Raw genomic sequence first — 13,533 nt, 5'->3', positions numbered from 1 at the left:
CTGCCTTCAGCCACATTCAAGAGAATTCCATTGTTGTGCATTCTTCACATTTGGTCCAATGTTTTTAGTTTGCTCTCCCATATATATTTGCAAAACTGTCGGAGAATCAACATGACATCCATGTTTTCATTACCCCAAATCTTTCAGTCTCCTGAAAAAAAACAAGAGCAAAAAGCAGGAAAAATTGATGCATTTCCTGTAAACTGAGTCTAAGCTTGTGTCAATCAGCCATCTCTTAGTTTACAGGTTCACTAAGGCAGGGGTGTGTCTGTTTTATAAAATATTGGGGATAATGTGGTGATTTCACTATACTAACATTATTAGCAAGGTTTGGACCATTTGAAATGAAAGTACCTGTGCTTATGACTGCAGCCTTTGCTTCTCTTTCCCTCCCACTTTGGCCCCTTCTCCTTTTAATGTTTGCCAAATGCTTCCTCTAGGCAGCTTCCTAAGAGGCACGAAGGCCTTGGCCCCTAGAAGATTGCACAAGCTAGCTAAGGCAAGAGAGGCATAAAACACTGAAAAACAAAATTGAAGACTTCTGAGTCTCCTCCCAGAAACAATATCATTTTGCAGGTTTTCAAAAAAACATCCAGAATTGGGTCTTCACCCAATCAGACAGGTGAGAAACGGCCTCCTTGTGATTTCTTTGCACTTTTTGATCACCAGGGGTTGAGGTTTCCTTTACCGTTGTGTGCTTCACTCGTCTGCCTCCTCCAAGTAGAAGGGCCCGGGGGTGGGGGGGTGCAGTTCTTATTGGTTGGTAAGAGGTGAACCCTGAGTCTTATTTGTCGCCAGTACTTTATCTCACGTGCTTGCCTGCTTTGTCTTTTGTTCGCAATGGTTTTTGGATTTTTATGTAGTTAAATGCAGCCTTCTCTTTGTGTCCTTGTTTGCGGTTGTATCCTAGATGTCCTGGAATGTTTATGTTCTAAGGTTCCCCTTTCCTGTAACCCGTAACAATATTTCTGAATAATGCTAAATAACTCTGTGATGTTATCCTTTTTTACTTTCACTCCATTCAACTTTAACAATGAGTACAGCAAGGTTTCATACTCAGCAGGCAAAGAAGTGTGTCACCCCATAGTAACCCTAATTGACACATTCCCAGAACAAAACTTTATCAAGTTCTTGGAGCCCAGACTCTCCCTCCTCCTGGGTCCTGGCATGTGACACAATCCTCTCCAGTTGGTTGGAGCCTTCCCTCCTTCAAGTCCCTGTTTGGGCTCCAGTGCTGGGGATTCCCCGGAGAACAGGGGAGAAGAAGGGGCGCCACGCAGGATTAAGAAAAAACAGACACAAAAAGATAGTTAAGTGGGGTCAGGGGACTCAAGGTCATCAGAAGCAAGAGCGCCGAATATCCTGACATCTGCACATTTATTGTGCTCTCTTACAAGGGAGCTGGTTCAGGGAGTGTCAAGCAAGATTATTTTTGAATATCTGTCATGCCTGCAAAGCTACAGAGTTTGGTTCCCAGTTCCTAGTCTCAGGAACTGTCTATTTCTTATCAGAATGTTCTCTTTAGACCTCAGACTTTGAAGTCAACATTCTCGAGGACAATTGCCATATCACTTTGCCATATCAGTAGGGCACGGTTTGCCTTTGCCCCATGTCCTCGGCTGTTAGCCAACATCCAGAGGCCTCATGGCTGGTCTCCAACACTGGAATATCACCAGTGGCTCTCTTGGAAGGTTGCATGATTGTGGGTGGGTTTTTGTGTTTTTTTTATTTTTTTTTATTTTATTTTTTTAATTAATGGAAAAAAAGAAATTAACCCAACATTTAGAAATCATACCATTCTACATACGCAATCAGTAATTCTTAACATCATCACATAGATGCATGATCATCGTTTCTTAGTACATTTGCATTGGTTTAGAAGAACTAGCAACACAACCGAAAAAGATATAGAATGTTAATATAGAGAAAAAATAATGATAATAATAATTGTACAAAAAAAGACAAACAAACAGACAGACAAAAAAAAAACACCTATAGCTCAGATGCAGCTTCATTCAGTGTTTTAACATGATTACTTTACAATTAGGTGTTATTGTGCTGTCCATATTTGAGTTTTTGGATCTAGTCCTGTTGCACAGTCTGTATCCCTTCAGCTCCAATTACCCATTATCTTACCCTGTTTCTAACTCTTGCTGGACTCTGTTACCAATGACATATTCCAAGTTTATTCTCGAATGTCGGTTCACATCAGTGGGACCATACAGTATTTGTCCTTCAGTTTTTGGCTAGACTCACTCAGCATAATGTTCTCTAGGTCCATCCATGTTATTACATGCTTCATAAGTTTATCCTGTCTTAAAGCTGCATAATATTCCATCGTATGTATATACCACAGTTTGTTTAGCCACTCTTCTGTTGATGGACATTTTGGCTGTTTCCATCTCTTTGCAATTGTAAATAATGCTGCTATAAACATTGGTGTGCAAATGTCCGTTTGTGTCTTTGCCCTTAAGTCCTTTGAGTAGATACCCAGCAATGGTATTGCTGGGTCGTATGGCAATTCTATATTCAGCTTTTTGAGGAACCGCCAAACTGCCTTCCACAGTGGTTGCACCATTTGACATTCCCACCAACAGTGGATAAGTGTGCCTCTTTCTCCGCATCCTCTCCAGCACTTGTCATTTTCTGTTTTGTTGATAATGGCCATTCTGGTGGGTGTGAGATGATATCTTATTGTGGTTTTGATTTGCATTTCTCTAATGGCCAGGGACATTGAGCATCTCTTCATGTGCCTTTTGGCCATTTGTATTTCCTCTTCTGAGAGGTGTCTGTTCAAGTCTTTTTCCCATTTTGTAATTGGGTTGGCTGTCTTTTTGTTGTTGAGTTGAACAATCTCTTTATAAATTCTGGATACTAGACCTTTATCTGATATGTCATTTCCAAATATTGTCTCCCATTGTGTAGGCTGTCTTTCTACTTTCTTGATGAAGTTCTTTGATGCACAAAAGTGTTTAATTTTGAGGAGCTCCCATTTATTTATTTCCTTCTTCAGTGCTCTTGCTTTAGGTTTCAGGTCCATAAAACCGCCTCCAATTGTAAGTTTCATAAGATATCTCCCTACATTTGCCTCTAACTGTTTTATGGTCTTAGACCTAATGTTTAGATCTTTGATCCATTTTGAGTTAACTTTTGTATAGGGTGTGAGATATGGGTCTTCTTTCATTCTTTTGCATATGGATATCCAGTTCTCTAGGCACCATTTATTGAAGAAACTGTTCTGTCCCAGGTGAGTTGGCTTGACTGCCTTATCAAAGATCAAATGTCCATAGATGAGAGGGTCTATATCTGAGCACTCTATTCAATTCCATTGGTCGATATATCTATCTTTATGCCAATACCATGCTGTTTTGACCACTGTGGCTTCATAATATGCCTTAAAGTCAGGCAGCGCGAGACCTCCAGCTTTGTTTTTTTTCCTCAAGATGTTTTTAGCAATTCGGGGTAGCCTGCCCTTCCAGATAAATTTGCTTATTGGTTTTTCTATTTCTGAAAAATAAGTTGTTGGGATTTTGATTGGTATTGCATTGAATCTGTAAATCAATTTAGGTAGGATTGACATCTTAACTATATTTAGTCTTCCAATCCATGAACACGGTATGCCCTTCCATCTATTTAGGTCTTCTGTGATTTCTTTTAACAGTTTTTTGTAGTTTTCTTTATAGGGTTTTTGTTTTTATCCTTTGATGTTTTCTTTGTATCCCTATGTCTTATGGACCTGAGAGTGAGCTGTGGCCCTGCCAACTTGCTAGGAGAAGGCATGTGGGTGGTGACGAGACAACTCAGTATTTTACTGAAGCAACAGCCATCATTCAACATGCATGGTGTTGGCACAGGGCCACCTGTGGATGCCCACTGGACCCCGGTGACACCTCTGTCTCTTCTCCTCCAGTGGGACCTGGCGTGTGGGTACAAGTCACTGAAGTCCATCACCCAGTCCCTTTACATAACCAGACGGCTGCTGGGGCTACTGCCTTTGACTTCTGTCTAATCAATGAGGGAAGGAGGCCTACAGAGGTCTTCTGAAGCTTTTGAATGGGTTGGAGCTCAGAGTATCCATGCACTATGGCCCAGGGGTTTAGGATCCCACTTGGGAGGACCCCACACCATTGCCATTTCCTTCTCCCTACTGAGACAGCCAGGCTTAGCCTACACCTTGAAGCAGAGGGGCATGGTGGAGGCTGCCCTTCAGCGCAGGGATGATGGTGAAGCCTTTTCCATGGTCACTTTTCTGCAGATCTCATGATTTCCCTCTGCAGTGCTGCTTCCATGGTTTTCTCCCCAAGGAAGGAGGAACAACTGTTACTATCATCACTGTGGTGAATGGCTAACTTTGTTGAGCACATACTGTGAGCCAGCTTCTCCCATAATCCTCATGCAGCTGTTTCTGTTTCAGGAAATGAGGCTTGGTGCCCCCAGTCTTACAGAAAACTGATTCCAGCATGGCCATTGGTTTAGTCAATGTCCTTTGAAGTGGCAATGCTTTGCCTGTGAGGAGGAAGCTCTGTGCCTGATGCCACATCTAGAAAGATCATCCTGGCTAGAGCTGAGACATTTGGAGCCTTCTGGGGCACTGATGAGACACTGGTGTCTCCTAGTTTTACCTCTCTCAATGTTTGCCAGCTTGTAAGATGAGTCACCCTTCTGTGGTCAAAAACCCTTTGAGGTGGGCATCAGGAGAACTGGGTTCTGGCCTCTCTGGATCATTTCTGCCAATTTTCCTTTGTCTTTTTTAGAGAAGTTGTGGGTTTACAGAAGAATCATGCACGAAATACAGATTTCCCTGTTATTAACACCATGCATTGCTGTAGAACATTTGTAACAATTGATGAAAACACATTTTATGTCTACAAAATTGAGGAGCTCCGCTAGCAATTCCAGGTGCCCCAGCTGTCCCTGCTTCCCTGAGGACACTTGTCTGGATTTTCGGGACACTCAGCCTCTTGCCCGCTGCATGGAGACACTCAGCCTTGGGCTTTGGGCAAGATGGACAGGAGAGAGCAGAGGCTTCTGGGAGGAGGTGGTCTGGAGGGCCCAGACTGCTCTCATCACCCCCCACCCTGTCTGGAACTAAAAGGAGGGGGATTTTTTTTTGACTTTTAAAAAGGGGAATTTAATAAGTTGCTAGTTTACAGTTCCAAGGCCAAGAAACTGCACCAATTAAAACAAGTCTATAGAAATGTCCAATCTAAGGCATCCAGGGAAAGATGCCTTGTTTCAAGGAGGCTGATAAAGTTCAGAGTTTCTCTCTCATCTGGAAGGGCACATGGCGAACATGGCGTCATCTGCTAGCTTTCGCTCCTGGCTTCCTGTTTCATGAAGCTCCCTGGGAGGCATTTAAAAGGTGGGGGATTAACTCATGATTTCCACGGAAGCCTTGGAGACCTTGCTTTAAAAGTCAGGCCCCGGACTTCCAGAGAAGATGGCGGCTTAGTAAGACGCGCGGGTCTTAGTTCCTCCTCCAGAACAGCTACTAGGGAAGTAGAAACGATACAGAACAGCTCCCGGAGCCACAACAGAGACCAAGAAGACAGCGTACCCCATTCTGGAATGGTTGACTGGCTGGGAGAACCCGCTGCAGTGAGATCGCCGAGGGGCGCGCGCTTCCCCAGGCCAGGGCGGCAGGCGGCTGGAGTCCCTCCCTCCCTCCTTCCTGGGCCGGCTGGGAGAATTGGACAGGCGGTCCCCTCAAGCCACGGCAGCTGGCGCCCCCCCCCCACGCGCGGCCCCCCGGACCAGCTGGGAGAATTGGATCAGAGATCCCCCAAGCCGCGGAGACCGATGACCGGGGTCCATTCCAAACACGTGGCTTCCCTGTCCGGCTGGGAACGGTGGATAGGCACTCCCCCAAGCCGCGGCAGCCAGTGCCCCCCCGCCACGCTTGGCGCCCCGGGCCAGCTGGGAAATTTGGACAGGCGCTCCCCCAAGCCGCGGAGGCCGGCGACCCTCCCCACGTGCGGATTCCCTGGGCCGGCTGGGAGATTCGGATTGGCACTCCCCCAAGCCGCGGAGGCTGGCGACCCTCCCCTACAGTGAGAGTTTTCCAAAGTTAAAGGAGCCACAGCATCTTTTACTGGTGGGACCTGCAGACAGATGAGCGCCACGAGCGCCACCTACTGGGCAGGATAAGAAAAACAGAGCCCAGAGATTTCACAGAAAAATCTTTCAACCTGCTGGGTCTCACACCCAGGGAAATCTGATTAAATGCCCAGACACCAGCAGAAGATAACGGATCACGCTCGGAAAATTGAAGATATGGCCCAGTCAAAGGAACAAACCAATAGTTCAAATGAGATACAGGAGCTGAGACAACTAATGCTGAATATACGAACAGAAATGGAAAACCTCTTCAAAAACCAAATCAATAAATTGAGGGAGGACATGAAGAAGACATGGGCTGAACAAAAAGAAGAAATAGAAAAACCGAAAAAACAAATCACAGAACTTATGGGAGTGAAGGACAAAGTAGAAAAGATGGAAAAAACAATGGATACCTACAATGGTGGATTTAAAGAGACAGAAGCTAGAATTAGTGAATTGGAGGATGGAACACCTGAATTCCAAAAAGAAACAGAAACTATAGGGAAAAGAATGGAAAAATTTGAACAGGGGATCAGGGAACTGAATGACAATATGAAGCACACAAATATACGTGTTGTGGGTGTCCCGGAAGGAGAAGAGAAGGGAAAAGGAGGAGAAAAACTAATGGAAGAAATTATCACTGAAAATTTCCCAACTCTTATGAAAGACCTAAAATTACAGATCCAAGAAGTGCAGCGCACCCCAAAGAGAATAGACCCAAATAGGCATTCTCCAAGACACTTACTAGTTAGAATGTCAGAGGTCAAAGAGAAAGAGAGAATCTTGAAAGCAGCAAGAGAAAAACAATCCATCACATACAAGGGAAACCCAATAAGACTATGTGTAGATTTCTCAGCAGAAACCATGGAAGCTAGAAGACAGTGGGTTGATATATTTAAATTACTAAGTCAGGCCCCAATCAAAAGGGAAGCTCTGCAACCTGGCCACCTGACATCCTTGGTCCCCAAGAGCTTTGGTGTGTCCAAGGGGAGCCCCAGGCTTGCGCAACCATCCCCAAAGAGAGCCGGGATGGGCGGTGAGTGAACCTCTCTTGCCCCATTCCATTTGAGAAGTCTTCCTTGCTTCTCCCTTCTCTCTCCCAGACCACACCCAGTTCACCTGCCCACTCTGTGAGCTAACCCTCCACACAACCCAGAACCCAGCTTCTCCTCCCACAGCCTCTGAGGCCACTGCCCTGATCGGAGCCACACTCATTGCACCTGGGTGGCCCCAACAGCCTCCGAAAGGCTTTCCTGCTTCTTTTGGTCCTCACCCCCTTCTGTCCCTCTCAAAACCAAGGACAGAGCAATCTTCTTAAAATACAGGACAGACGATGGCAGAGCGAGGACCTTCAGAGCTCAGCACGCCCACAGAAGCTTTGAGCAACCAGCGAGAACTGGCAGAAGAACAACTTTCTTAAATCCCCAGAAAACAGTTAAAGGACCTCAGTAAAGGGGCAAGTGCAAAAGGCCACTTAGAATCAGTGAGCTATTGTGGTGTCCCAGCCGTCCCCTCCCCCAGTCCGCTTGGGGCAGAGCTGGCCCATGCTTCCAGCGTGGGGTCCCTGGTCCGGTTTCCAGAGGAAGCTGAGTTCCCCTCGTGCACATAACAACAGCATGTGTGTGTGTCCCAGTCTGTCTGGTGGTGACCTGAGGGACCAAACCAGGATGCTTGCTGCAAGCTTGCTGCCCCAGAACATGCCCTGCGTGGAGAGAGCTGTTCCCCTGAGCTTTCTTACGTAACACTGGGGGAGAGCAGTCAAGTTGTGGCTGCCTGGGGCAAGGGATTGTTGAGTGTGGGACATATGGGGCAGTACCTGGGGCTGTAAGGACACTGGTTCCTAAGGAAGAGGGGACATCTGTATCCATGTAAGTAGGGGAAATTCCCAGAACCACGCATGCATGCTCAAGAAAAGATGTATATGCAGAAAGAATCAGGGTGGCTCCTATGCTTTGCCCTGGAGCTATTCTCTAAACTCAGTGTGTGGATACACTCTGAAGGAGAGCATGCACACAGGTCAATCTGCAAAGCCTGGGAAAAGCATTTTCTTTTTTTTTTTTTTCTTTTGTTACCTCCTGGCAGTCACTGAAAGCTCCGTCATAGCACCAGCTGGATACAAGCTTAAGGGATAGGGCCTGTGCCGCAGTCTAAATTCCAGCAATAATGCTTTAAAATATCACAATCGTGATTGTGAAGTTGGCCAACTTCACACATTGGGGGGGGGTACAGCATATGCAGTCACTCGAGACCCCTCACTCACAAGGGTTTGGTTTAATGCTCTGCTGTCGCTGTCTTGAAATTCTTAATTTTGAACCAGGACCTTGTACTTCCACCCTGCACAGGGGCCTCTCAAATAAGGTAGCAGGTCCTGACTGTGGAAGGCCACTCCTGTCCTTCCAAAGGCGTTGATCTGTGAGCAAGAGATGGAAGAGGTAGGAAAGGTTGGAGACAGAATCCAAGGGGACAGAGGGACACATGGAGCAGCAGCGGGGGCAGCAGCCACAGAGGAGCCAACTTATGTAGTCAGACAAGCAGCAGAGTGACAGGCGGATGGACAGAAGGTGGACAGACACAGCAGCTTTCCCACCTCTAGCCCAGGTCACCGCAGGAGCCCTTGAAGTTCAGGCAATTAAAGAATAAACTGATTTGGGGGGGGGGGGGTAGTTCCCATCCAGAGAAACTCTGATTATACCTAGCAAAAATTTTGTGCTTTAATTTTTTTTATCATATAGTTGTGTATTCATCATCATGATCATTTCTTAGAACATTTGCATCAATTCAGAAAAAGAAATAAAAAGAAAACAGAAAAAAAAATCATATATGCCATATCCCTTACTCCTCCCTGTCATTGATCACTAGCATTTCAATCTACTAAACTTATTTGAACATTTGTTCCCCCTATTATTTATTTATTTCTATTCCATATGTTCTACTCGTCTGTTGATAAGGTAGATAAAAGGAGCATCAGACACAAAGTTTTCACAATCACACCGTCACATTGCGAAAGCTATATCATTATACAATCATCTTCAAGAAACATGGCTACTGGAACACAGCTCTACATTTTTGGGCAGTTCCCTCCAGCCTCTCCATTACATCTTGACTAACAAGATAATATCTACTTAATGCGTAAGAATAACCTCCAGGACAACCTCTCGACTCTGTTTGGAATCTCTCAGCCTTTGACACATTATTTTGTCTCATTTCTCTCTTCCCCTTTTTGGTGAGAAGGTTTTCTCAATCCCTTGGTGCTAAGTCCCAGCTCATTCTAGGATTTCTGTCCCACATTGCCAGGAAGGTCCACACCCCTGGGAGTCATGTCCCACGTAGACAGGGGGAGGGTGGTGAGTTTGTTTGTTGTGTTGGCTGAGAGAGAGGCCACATCTGAGCAACAAAAGAGGCTCTCTTGGGGTTGACTCAGGCCTAATTTTAAGTAGGCTTAGCCTATTCTTTGTGGGGTTAAGTTTCATATGATCAAACCCAAGATTGGGGGCTCAGCCTATTGCTTTGTTTGTCCCCATTGCTTGTGAGACTATCAAGAATTCTCCACTTGAGGAAGTTGGATTTTCCCCCTTTCTCACCATTCCCAGAAGAGGACTTTGCAAATGCTTTTTTATTCACTGTTCAAATCACTCTGGGAGTTATCGGGGATCACTCTGGACAAACCTACAAAATCTCATGTCCTACTAAGTTTCCATGTACTATGGTGTTCTATTAAGCTGTCCACATAAGTTATATTAGGAAATGTTGTGCTTTAATTTTTTTTTTTTTGGCATGGGCAAGCATCAGGAATCGAACCCGGGTCTCTAGCATGGCAGACAAGAACTCTGCCACTGAGCTGCCATTGCCCACCCAGTTTAACTTTGTTTTGCCATAATCTTGACAGTCTACTCTCTCCCCACACTGGGTGCCTGGCTTCACGCACACTTGGGAAAACTACAAAATGTCCAGTTCCTTAATGTCCATTGGAAGCAAATTTTTAAATGTTTGAAAGTAAATTCACTCACCAAACTTGTACTTGGGATTTTTCATTCATTCCCGCCAAACAAGACTCTTATTTATCAGCAAGCCATTTATGGATGGAAGTAGTTTATTGATGGGCACAAGTCAGGGGAAGGCAAAGCTGGCTGGCCCTTTGTCCATGGTGGGGGTTGTATTTCAACCCACAGCCATCCGGGAAGAGGTGCTTCTCAGCCTTCCTGTCTTCAAATCCATCAACATTAAACTGGGTGAAGCCCCACTTCTTGGAGATAAGGATCTTCCCAGCAGCCAGGGACCTTGAACTTGTGCCTGCCCTTGATCACAGGTGTCTTGATTTGAAATGGTGGTAGGACAGGGCAACTTGGCCCATGTGTACCCTGGCTACCATGCCCTGGGGCTTTCCAAAGGCACCTGCATACCTGTCTGGAGGGTAGACTGGGGACGGCTTGAGGCCAGACATGAACCCCAACAGGAAAAAGTCATCTCCAAGGTCCCTCCCAGCAACCCCTACAAGCAACAGGCTGCGTCCATGACCAAGGAGGCTGCGTCCTGCAGCCACTGCACCCCAGACCCCACAGGGAAAGCAAGACGGTCCATGCAATGTATTTTTGACATTTTAAAAGCAGCAAGGTAACTTTAGAACATGTATTAGTGTGCTGGTTTGAAAGGAAGTATACCCCCTAGAAAAGCCATGTTTTAATCAAAATCCCATTTCATGAAAGTAGAATAATCCCTATTCAATAGTGTATGTATGAAACTATGATCGGATCGTGTCCCTCGATGATGTGATTTAGTCAAGAGCGGTTGTTAAACTGAATTAGGTGGTGACATGTCCCCAGCCATTTGGGTGGGTCTTGATTGGTTTACTGGAGTCCTATAAAAGAGGAAACATTTTGGAGAATGAGAGATTCAGAGAGAGCAGAGAATGCTGAGAGAGTCCACCAGCCAGCGACCTTTGGAGATGAAGAAGGAAAACGCCTCCCGGGGAGCTTCATGAAACAGGAAGCCAGGAGAGAAAGCTAGCAGATGACGCCGTGTTCACCATGTGCCCTTCCAGCTGAGAGAGAAGCCCTGACTGTGTTCACCATGTGCCTTCTCACTTGAGAGAGAAACCCTGAACTTCATTGACCTTCTTGAACCAAGCTATCTTTTCCTGGATGCCTTAGACTGGGCATTTTCTCGGCCTCAGAACTGTAAACTAGCAACTCCTTAAATTACCCCTTTTAAAAGCTGTTCTGTTTCTGGTTTATTGCATTCCAGCAGCTAGCAAACTAGAACAATTAGTTTGGAAGCTGTTGGAATGTGATATACCAGAAATGGAACGGCCTTATAAAAGGGAATTTATTAAGTTGCAACTTTACAGTTCTAAGCCTATAAAAATGTCCAAACTAAGGCATCCAGAGAAAGATACCTTAATTCAAGGAAGGCTGATGGGTCACAAACACCTCTGTCAGCTGGGTAGTCACATGGCTGGCATCTGCTGGTCCCTTGGTCCTGGGCTCCCTTGCTTCCAGCTTCTGTTCCTGTGGGGATCCTCACTTAACTTCTCCAGGGTTGGCTGTCATTTCTTGGCTTCCTTTGGTTCTCCCCAGGTTCTGGCTTATTTAATATCCCATGGCAACGTCTGCTGGGCTCCATGCATCTCCAAACATCCGTGTCTCTGTTCTCTGCCTATCAGTTCTGCTCTGAAGTTTCTGTTGACTCTCTCTCTGTTGTTTCTGACTCTCTCCAAAGTGTTTTCTCTTTTAAAGGATTCCAGTAAACTAATGAAGACCCACCTTGAAAGGGTGGAGTCACATCTCCATCTAATCAAAAGGTCTCACCCACAATTGGGTGTGTCACATCTCTGTGGAGATAATCTAACCAAAAGCTTCCACGTACAATGTCAAATCAGGATTTTTAAAAGCAATGGCTTCTTCTACAAGGCAGGATCAAGATTAAAACATGGCTTTTCTGGGGTACATAATATTTTCAACCTGGCACAGAACATAAAATTAAATATTACACACAGAAGTAGAAATATCTAAATTTCTTCTTTTATCTGAAAAATGTTCAAAATTTTCTAGATCTCTGAGACTTAGCATTAAGGGATTGAGAAAACCTTCTCGATCAAAAGGGGGAAGAGTGAAATGAGACAAAGTGTCTATGGCTGAGAGATTCCAAACAGAGTCGAGAGGTTATCCTGGAGGTTATTTTTATGCACTGAGTAGATATTATCTTGTTATTCAAGATGTAGTGGAGAGGCTGGAGGGAACTGCCTGAAAATGCAGAGCTGTGTTCCAGTAGCCATGTTTCTTGATGATGATTGTATAATGGTGTCGCTTTCACAGTGTGACTGTGTGATTGTGAAAACCTTGTGTCTTATGCTCATTTTATCTACCTTGTCAACAGATAAGTAGAACATATGAATAAAAATAAATAATAGGGGGAACAAATGCTAAAATAAATTTAGTTTGAAATGCTAGTGATCAATGAAAGCGAGGGGTAAGGGGTATGATAGGTATAATCTTTTTTTATTTTCCTTTCCTGTGTTTGTTTTATTTCTTTTTCTATTGTCTTTTTATTTCTTTTTATGAATTAATGCAAATGTTCTAAGAAATTATGAATATGCAACTAAGTGATGATACTGTGAATTACTGATTATGTATGTTGATGTTTTATTTTGTTTCTTAATTTTTTAATTAATAAATAAATTTTAAAAAATTTTCTAGATCTTTTGTCTGATTAGGAGATATTAACTAATAAATTATTTAAATGCATTAGTCAAAAGCAAACAGAAAATAAAGAACTATGAAAGAACAGAATATCAGCATCAGCCTGATAAAGAAGTACAAAAGGGCGGGCCACGGTGGCTCAGCAGGCAAGAATGCTTGCCTGCCATGCCAGAGGACCCGGGTTCGATTCCCGGTGCCTGCCCATGTAAAATTTTTAAAAAAATTTTAAAAATCAAAGAAAAAAGAAGTACAAAAAAAAGGACACCAGAGCAAATTCAGTGTAACAATGACACAAACTAAATATTTGCTGACTGCTTACTAAAAGCAGGATGTTGTATCACAACCGTATCTTTAATTCCTATGAATAGAGTTGAAATCCCACTCTAGCTTTGTAGTCACCACCTGCCTGCGTTCATGATATCTGCTTTCTTCACTAATAAAATCAGTTAATACTACAAAGAGAGGGTAAGGGGCAGGAGGGAAAGAGAAAGAGGAAAAAAACAGAGAAGAACAGGAAAAAAAAGAAGAAAAAACATGTACCTCCCGATCGCTCCATCTTCCAAACTTATCTTATACACTGTGCCCATTTGAATCTGTGGCGTACCCCAGAAAACCCTCATTCAATAGTACTGGGTGGGAGCTTTTTGATTATCCGTGGAGATGTGACTCACCCAATTGTGGGTGGTAATTTTTTATTAGATGGTTTCCTTGGAGATGTGTTGTGCTGGTTTGAAAGGAA

At 44.3% G+C, this 13,533-nt stretch overlaps 1 pseudogene; it reads right to left on the bottom strand.

The window, feature by feature from the left end:
- Nucleotides 1-10,557: 10,557 nt before the first annotated feature.
- LOC143647506 (small nucleolar RNA SNORA70) lies at nt 10,558-10,681 on the bottom strand (annotated as a pseudogene).
- Between the last annotated feature and the right edge of the window lie 2,852 nt (nt 10,682-13,533).

The sequence above is a fragment of the Tamandua tetradactyla genome, chromosome 9, assembly GCF_023851605.1.
Source record: "Tamandua tetradactyla isolate mTamTet1 chromosome 9, mTamTet1.pri, whole genome shotgun sequence".
Lineage (NCBI taxonomy): Eukaryota > Metazoa > Chordata > Mammalia > Pilosa > Myrmecophagidae > Tamandua > Tamandua tetradactyla.
Note: the sequence above shows the minus strand (reverse complement) of the source record. Positions and strands in the feature narration are given on the sequence as shown.